Source organism: Oncorhynchus mykiss, chromosome 5 (assembly GCF_013265735.2).
Source record: "Oncorhynchus mykiss isolate Arlee chromosome 5, USDA_OmykA_1.1, whole genome shotgun sequence".
NCBI lineage: Eukaryota > Metazoa > Chordata > Actinopteri > Salmoniformes > Salmonidae > Oncorhynchus > Oncorhynchus mykiss.
Window position 1 is genome coordinate 83,603,298 of NC_048569.1, and position 9,821 is coordinate 83,613,118.

At 39.9% G+C, this 9,821-nt stretch overlaps 1 pseudogene; it reads left to right on the plus strand.

Moving 5' to 3' along the window:
* The first annotated feature begins 3,437 nt into the window (after nucleotides 1–3,437).
* LOC118964729 lies at nucleotides 3,438–5,278 on the plus strand (annotated as a pseudogene).
* Nucleotides 5,279–9,821: the final 4,543 nt, after the last annotated feature.

Here is a 9,821-nt window from a genome sequence, read left to right on the forward strand (position 1 = left end):
ATAATGATAAAAAATCTTTGGAGGGGGCTGAAAGTCCGTATTGCCCAGTGACAGCCCAGAAACCTGAAGGATCTGGAGAAGGTCTGTATGGAGGAGTGGGCCAAAATCCCTGCTGCAGTGTGTGCAAACCTGGTCAAGAACTACAGGAAATGCATGATCTCTGTAATTGCAAACAAAGGTTTCTGTACCAAATATTAAGTTCTGCTTTTCTGATGTATCAAATACTTATGTCATGCAATGAAATGCAAATGAATTACTTGAAAATCCTACAATGTGATTTTCTGGATTTTGTTTTAGATTCCATCTCTCACAGTTGAAGTGTACCTATGATAACAATTATAGACCTCTACATGCTTTGTAAGTAGGAAAATCGGCAGTGTATCAAATACTTGTTCTCCCCACTGTATGTCTCAAGTTCTGAGGGAGCGTGCAACTGGCATGCTGACTGCAGGAATGTCCACCAGACTGTTGCCAGTTAATTTAATGGTAATTTCTCTACCATAAGCCGTCTCCAATTTAATTTTAGAGAATTTGGCAGTACGTCCAACCAGCCTCTCAACCGCAGACCACGTGTAACCACGCCAGCCCAGGACCTCCATATCCATCATCTGAGACCAGCCACCTGGACAGCCTTTTTGTTTGGGAAAAATTCCTTCTGATACTCTGGGCCTGGCTTCCCAGGCCCACCCATGGCTGCTCCCCTGCCCAGTCATGTGAAATCAATAGATAACTGATTTCCTTAAATGAACTGTAACTCAGTAAAATATTTTATATTGTTGCATGTTGCATTTATATTTTTGTTCAATATAGTTTATACTGTCCACTGTCAAATGTACAGTTGGCTTGGCAAACTATATCTGCTGGTGCCATTTACAGGCATCATTTTAATGTACAGTATATTTTATTTATGCCAAAAGCATGTGTATGTGTTATTTACACAAAGCTTGCTTTCATATATTTTTTAAAAAGCCTTTAAAGGTAGTGGCATGGGATTAGTGTGGTGTGTGAAGAATACAATACTTTAACTTGTGTGCAATACAAATCACATTGTTGTGGGAGCACCTCTTTTATGAGTATGAATTAGGCTGTTTGAGAAGGTTAGAATACTAAGCAACCTGCATACACATTGTTTAAAGTACAATATACCAACATTACTGCTGTAGTAGGTCAAAGTTGTTTGCTGGAAAACCTTGGTAGAGTGGGCATTGTGGTGCATGTGAATTGCCTTTACTTTTCAGCTTCAGACCAATGCCTACTTCTCACTTATTTTTTGTTTTCAGTAGAATTGATTGTTTCCTGATTTCTAGAATTTATTGTTTCCTGATTTCCGTTAGGTTGAATATCCTGCATTATTTTATAAGATGCATAATAGAATGAGTTTCTGGTGACCTCTAACGGTGAGTGCACACAGTTCAATGCCCAAATCAGTTCACAGCACCTCATCTTTGCATGAAACTACTGAGACCATGGTCCTCATTAATTACATTAAATCTTTAAAACATATATAGTGTAAGGAGCAGCAAGACATGTTTATCTGAAAATATCTGATGTTGTGTACAGATCGGGTGTAGAAGAGACGCCTAACAAGCATGATACTTCAACACCACTAGAGAGCAGTATGTTATTACAGTAATAACCTGGAGTTCAATCAACCATCTCCATCTCTCAGGCACGCCTAAAGACCCACCTCTTCACCACGGCCCAACCACCCCCCCCCCACACACACACACACTCACACTCACACACGCACACACACACACACACACACACACACACACACACACACGCAAACACTCACACGCACACGCACGCGCACACGCACACACTCACACGCACACACTCACACTCACACGCACACACACACACACACACACACACACACACGCACACACTCACACGCACACGCACGCGCACACGCACACACTCACACGCACACACTCACACTCACACACTCACACGCACACGCACACACTCACACGCACACGCACACACAGACACACCACCTAGGAAAAGTTAAGAAAATATGGTAAAAGATAAAAGTTTATATAAGGGTCGTGGTTAGGGTAAAGTAAAGGTAAAGGAAGATTGCTAAAGATTTAAGGCATTAAAGCGAAAACAGATTTAATCTACATCAATTTTGAAATGTTGCCACAGATGCTATGGAAGAAACGCTGTATAGTCATTATGTAACCCCTTTTCCTGGGGAAAAAAACTATGCACAAAGGGGAAAGGTATGAACTCTGGGTTGTTATGTTAGTAGGTCACACCTAGTTACATGGGCAAGCATGAACACACACAACTGTGGTTATCATGACATTACCTTGGAAGCAGAGAGATAGGGAGCAGGTTACAGAGAAACCACTAGCAAACTAATTCCTATGTTACATTTCTGTGTGCTTTTTTGAGTCAGTGTCATTTGCAGTAAGATGAGCAAATTACTGCACTCTTATATCTTGGAATGGCTGGACATTAAGACTATTTAGATTTTCCTCTGTGTTTTTTTGGTACTTGTCGACCTCCTGAAAAACAAAACTCCAAAGAATTTTCCTCCTGGACCTTGGTCATAGTCTTCGTTGGCAACTTGTTTCAGTTTGATCCTGATAAGATACACCTTCAGTTGGAAGAGGTGGGTTTACTAAACACTAGCTCGAGTGCCAGTCTGTTAGTACTATCATCCAAACTCCTTGTCACACATTGTCATGACAAAAAATAGTTTGGCTTGTCAATGAGCAATGGCGTTGGTAAGAGCATAATCAGATCTGGGACCAGGCTAACTAAATGCTCTTTTTGAGTAAACAATGTAACAAACTGTTTTACTTATCATTATTCTTGTAGTTTGCAAAAAAATACGGAAAGATTTTCAGCCTTCGAATTCCTTCGGCAAACCAAGGACCAAAGTGGGTTGTCCTGAGTGGATAAGAGATGGTGAAAGAGGCCTTGGTCAACAATGGTGACAGTTTTGAGGATCAGCCCTCCCTTCCCTTATTTGAAGATATATATATATATATATATATATATATATATATATATATATATACGTGTATATTGGAAGTCAAGCATTGGGAAGTTAAGGTAATTAAGTGAAGGCGTTTTAGACTGCCAATACTGCATACTATGATGATTCAGTTGTGGTGTTAACAAAATTGCTGTTCTGTTATCCCCGGTCTACTCATACCAAAGGCAAAACATTTGACCTGGTGCCTAATTTCTTGGATTGGGGTGGTAAGGAGCCTGCGACAAATAGCATCCTATCCAGGGGGTTACCTACTTGAACATCAAGCTGCCTCACACTACAGAAACAGGGAATGGGCCGTTCTAACTCAGACAAGGATATTTGTCCAAGGCTTTCTTAGTTACATTTGAGTGTATGGTACAACTTTTTGCTTCTTCACTGATCACTGAAACATTTTTCGTACACTTAAGTGTGATTATGTCGAATGGGTATCCATGGGTATCCCCTGAGGAACTTTGGACAGGGCAAGAAGAGTCCAGATCGAAGCACAGTGTTTGAATGAAGCCATTCAGAGTGAACAAGGTACTTGATATGCTTACAGTTCAAATGTTATTGTCCCCACAAGGAAATTCGTATACTTTTCAAAACAGATTTGAGTATACACTACACAGACATTGGTATTGTGAAGTTGACACTCGAGTGGCCTCTATTTCGGATGTAAAAGACATTACAGCGATAAATAATGTATTGATTTATGTGGTGACAGATTCAGTTGAGATCAGGAGTCCTCGCACCAATAAATATTTTTTGGACAAAATTGTATAAGCTATGGTGCTTACCCAGAAAAATTATTTCAGACTGAAGTTCAGTGTAAGGATATGGCTCACACGCAAAAAAAATGATGTTTGTGGTGAGCCATGCTGCTTTTGTCCCATGCAGAAAAACCCTTCAACCCCCAGATGCTGATGAACAACAATGTCTCCAATGTTATCTGCTGTCTTGTGTTTGGTGACCGCTTTGAATACAGCAACGACCAATTTCAAACCCTCATGAAGACTATCAATGAGATTATGTATTTGGAAGGAGGCATTTGGGCTGAAGTAAGTCTCTCTCTCCTTTTTTGTTTCATTAATTTATATTATATTATATTTAGAATAATCATTAAATATGACTGAACTAGACAGGCGTTCATATTAGCGTTGACCCTAGAAGAGGACTGGCAACCCCTCTGAGCTGGGTTCCTCTCTAAGTTTCTTTATAGATTCCTTCTTTCTAGAGTTTTTCCTGGCAACTGTGTTTCTGCTTCTGAGTTGATTGCTCTTTGGGGTTAAGGCTGGAGATCTGTAAAGCAATTTGTCACAACTGCTGATATAAAAAGGGCTTTATAAATAAATGGAATTGAGTGATTGATTGTCTGTCCTCAGATGTATAACATGATGCCGTGGGTTCCTGGTCCTCACAGAAGGATCTTCTCTGGCTGGGAGGAGGTCATCTCCTTCATCAAGATCAGGATTCAGGAGCACAAGCACAACGACCCCTCGTCCCCAAGAGACTTCATTGACTGCTTCCTCAACGAGAAAGAGAAGACGATGCGGATGATGATGATGATCGTGATGATGCTGAGGATGATGATGATGATGACTATCACTAATGTAGTGGTAAAAAAAATAGTCGGGTAAACACGGATGCCGTTCGCAGTGAATGTAGTAATTCTCCCGATATTATTATTATTTATTTTTTATAATTGTATTTTAGAGTTTAGAAAATACACAAATATACATATACAAATATAATAGACATTTATCATTTGACAAACATAGATCCAGTAAACTAAACATGACGTTGGCAGGGACTTAATGCCCAACCTTCAACATAGACAAAAAAAGACGAATAAAGACAAAAAACACCACACACACACACACACACACACACACACACACACACACACACACACAATTAATTAGCATGATGACTTTCTTTGCATTGTCTTTTTATCTTTTATCCCTGATGTAGCCATGGTGCAGGTAGAGATGGATTCAGTTGTTGGGTTGTCACGGCAGCCCTCCATGGAGGACAGGGACAGCACGTCCTACACAGATGTAGTCATCCATGAGACACAGAAGATGGGGAATATCATACCGCTCAATGTATACAGCAAGGCCACTAAAGACACTGAGGTTGGAGGGTGCACCATCCCTAAGGTCAGTCATCTCAGGGACCACTTACTGCAACACTCAAGGATTTATTCCTCATAACTCAAATGCAACTCAATGTATAGTATGTTGTCAGAGTGTTGTGTTCTGTTTGTACATTTAGAAGCCTTAAATGTGGTAGGGAGTAGGGCCAATAGGGACACAAACTGATAGGGTCATTTATCATAGGGACTTAAAAGTATAGGGTTTATTCATTATTATACCACAGCATTGTTGAAAACTAGTTTCTAGAATGGACATTAAAATCAGATAACGGGACAGTTGGAAAAGATATCGGGACACCTTGCAATCATCACGCAATATGCACCTACACATGCAGAACATAGTTGCTACAAAGTTACAGAAAGTTAAACCAACAACTACAAAAACTGAAATTGGATACATTGTAAATGCAGATGCAATGAGGAAAAAACATTGATTGATTTGTTTTTGCCGAGACATATTTTTTGGGGGGGGGGAGCATCTGATGACCTAAAGTGGTAAATGTTGAACATGAATTTCTCCCATCCCCTCAGTCACTAAATCTGTCAAATCATTCCACATGTTTCTAGTTAGACAAGCTGTTTTCAACAACAGATTTTTTTTTGGGGGGGGGGGGGTTGTCATATTGGCAGGCTTGCTATCAACAAACTATTTAGCTAGGTTCTAGCCTAGTGTTTGATATGCAATCCTATCTCCTCGTAATTAACAGTCAGTGTTGATAAGTGTCCTGACGAGAAGGCACACTTTTCTAGCTACAGTGCCTTGCAAAAGTATTCATCCCCCTTGGCGTTTTTTCCTACTTTGTGGTGTTACAACCTGTAATTTAAATGGATTTAAAAAATTGATTAAAAAAGTACTTATTTTAAAAAAGAAAATAAAAATACTTCTTTTTAAAATTAAAAACGGAAAAGTGGTCCGTGCATATGTATTCACCCCCATTCATATGAAGCCCCTAAATAAGATCTGGTGCAACCAATTACATTCAGAAGCCACATAATAAGTTAAATAAAGTCCACCTGTGTGCAATATAAGTGTCACATGATCTGTCACATGATCTCAGTATATATACACCTGTTCTGAAAGGCCCCAGAGTCTGAAACACCACTAAGCAAGGGGCACCACCAAGCAAGTTGCACCATGAAGACCAAGGAGATCTCCAAACAGGTCAGGGACAAAGTTGTGTAGAAGTACAGATCAGGGTTGGGTTATAAAAAAATATCAGAAACTTTGAACATCCCACGGAGCATCATTAAATCCATTATTCAAAAATTGAAAGAATATAGCACCACAACAAACCTGCCAAGAGAGGGCCGCCCACCAAAACTCACAGACCAGGCCAAGAGGGCATTAATCAGAGAGGGAACAAAGAGACCAAAGATAACCCTGAAGGAGCTGCAAGGACCACAGCGAAGATTGGAATATCTGTCCATAGGACCACCTTAAGCTGTACTCTCCCCAGAGCTGGGCTTTATGGAAGAGTGGCCAAAAAAAGCCATTGCTTAAAGAAAAAAATAAGCAAACATGTTTGGTGTTTGCTAAAAGGCATGTGGGAGACTTCCCAAACATATGGAAGAAGGAACTCTGATCAGATGAGACTAAAATTGAGCTTTTTGGCCATCAAGGAAAACGCTATGTCTGGCTGAAACCCAACACCTCTCATCTCCCTGAGAACACCATCCGCAGCATCATGCTGTGGGGAGGTTTTTCATCGGCAGGGTCTGGGAAACTGGTCAGAATTGAATGAATGATGGATGGCGCTAAATACAGAGAAATTCTTGAGGGAAACCTGTTTCAGTCTTCCAGAGATTTGAGACTGGGATGGAGGTTCACCTTCCAGCAGGACAATGACCATAAGCATACTGCTAAAGCAACACTTGAGTGGTTTAAGGGGAAATATTTTAATGTCTTGGAATGGCCTAGTCAAAGCCCAGACCTCAATCCAATTGAGAATCTGTGGTATGACTTAAAGATTGCTGTACACCAGCAGAACCCATCCAACTTGAAGGAGCAAGAGCAGTTTGCCTTGAAGAACGGGCAAAAATCCCAGTGGCTAGATGTGCCAAGCTTATAGAGACATACCCCAAGAGATTTGCAGCTGTAATTGCTGCAAAAGGTGGCTCTACAAAGTATCGACTTTGGGAGGGGTGTATAAGGGAGGGGTGCATGCTCAAGTGTTCTGTTTTTTTGTCTTATTTCTTGTTTGTTTCACAGTAAAAAAGAAATTGCATCTTCAAAGTGGTAGGCATGTTGTGTAAATCAATTGATACAAACCCCCCAGAAACCTATTTTAAATCCAGGTTGTAAGGCAACAAAATTTGAAAAAATGCCAAGGAGGGTAAATACTTTCGCAAGCCACTGTATGCCAGGCAAAATCGGCATTATCAGCTCATTGTTATGGATGTATCCAAATTAATGTCAATAGAAAATGGCTACTGTGCTCTTATTTTGGCTGCAGAGATTGTGACTGTGTTATCTGTAGCTAGCTAGATAAGAACATTTCCAGTGAGCATGGCAATGGAACATAAAGAACAAACAACTGGGTCGCGTCCATAAATATAGAACTAATCGAATGAACGACTGGATCGCGGGTCTATGGCAAACCAAAAGTTGAGAAAGTATGAATTTGCTTATATAAATGAAACTATCAACGGAAATGTGCTTAATCTTGTTTTCTTTGGAAACTGTGGTATAAAGCAGGATAAACAGCTTAAACAAACGCAACGCAATAAACTTAGCTTTTATTCTGACTGCAGAGGTTGTGTGTCACGTTCTGACCTTAGTTCTTTTGTTATGTTTTTGTTTTAGTATGGTCAGGGCGTGAGTTGGGTGGGTTGTCTATGTTCCGTTTTCTATGTTGTGTTTTGCGTTTGGCCTGGTATGGTTCTCAATCAGAGGCAGGTGTCGTTAGTTGTCTCTGATTTAGAATCATACTTAGGTAGCCTTTTCCCACTTGTGTTTCGGGGGTGATTATTTTCTGTTATGTGTATGTCACCTTTCAGAACCGTTTCGTTTCTCCTTTGTTATTTTGTTTAGTGTTCTCGGTTTAATAAATATATGATGAACACTTACCACGCTGCGCTTTGGTCCTCTGATCCTTCCTACTCCTCCTCGTCAGAGGACAGTTTGCTGTTCACTTGTGCTACATAAGATGGAAGGGACTTCCATGCACTCTTGGCTCAACATAATACTGTACTTTTCCTTGAATTTAATCTGGACCTGGGGACTGTGAAATGTCCCATGGGGGCATGTCTGGTGGGATAAGTGTGTGTGTCTGTGCTGTGTGTAAGTTGACTATGCAAACAATTTTGAATTTCAAACACCTTAATGTTTCTTATAAAAACAAGAAGTGATGTATTCAGTCTTTCCTCGACTCTTAGCCAAGAAAGACTGGCATGAATAATATTAACATTAGCATTCTCATTACATTGACAAGCAAGACGTGCAGCATAACTAGATATTTATTTGCAGCACTTGACCCTATGACTGGACAATAATCAAGATAAGATAAAACTAGAGTCTGCAGGACTTACTTTGTGGAATGTAGTGTCAAAAAAGCAGAGCATCTCTTTATTACGGACAGACTACTCCCCATCTTTACAACAATTGAATCTATATTTTTCTACATGACAGTTTACAATCTAAAGTAACCCCAAGTAATTTAGTCTCCTCAACTTGTTCAACAGCCACACCACTCATTACCAGATTCAGCTGAGGTCTAGAACTTAAGGGATGATTTGTACCACATACAATCCTCTTAGTTTTAGATATGTTCAGGACCAGTTTATTACTGGCCACCCATTCCAAAACAGACTGCAACTCTTTGTTAAGGATTTCAGTGACTACATTAGCTGCGGTTGCTGATGTGTATATGATTGAATCATCAGCATACATGGACACACATGCTTTATTTCAAACCAGTGGCAGGTCATTGGTAAAAATAGAAAAGAGTAGAGCGCCTAGAGAACTGCCTCGTGGTGCACCACACTTGACATGTTTGACATTAGAGTAGCTTCCATTAAAGAAAACCCTCTGAGTTACACTACCGTTCAAAAGTTTGGGGTCACTTAGAAATGTCCTTGTTTCTGAAAGAAAAGCACATTTTTGTCCATTAAAATAACATAAAATTGATCAGAAATACAGTGTAGACATTGTTAATGTTGTAAATGACTATTGTAGCTGGGAACGGCAGATTTTTTTATGGAACATCCACATAGGCGTACAGAGGTCCATTATCAGCAACCATCACTCCTATGTTCCAATGGAACGTTGTGTTAGCTAATCCAAGGCTCAAAATGGCCAGAAACAAATAACTTTCTTCTGAAACTCTGTTCTGAACAGTCTGTTCTTGTTCTGAGAAATGAAGGCAATTCCATGCGAGAAGGGAGTAGTACACAGCGTTGTACGAGATCTTCAGCTTCTTGGCAAATTCACACCTTAATTTCAAACATACATTTCTCAGAAGAAGAATAGACTGACGAGTTTGAGAAGAAAGAGAAGAAATGCTGATGCTCCAGATTCTCAACTAGTCTAAAGAAGGCCAATTTATTGCTTCTTTAATCAGGACATCAGTCTTCAGCTGTGCTAACATACTTGCAAAAGTGTTTTATAACAGTGTTAGTGTTATTTAATAGTGTTATTTCATAGTTTTGATGTCTTCCCTATTATTCTACAAT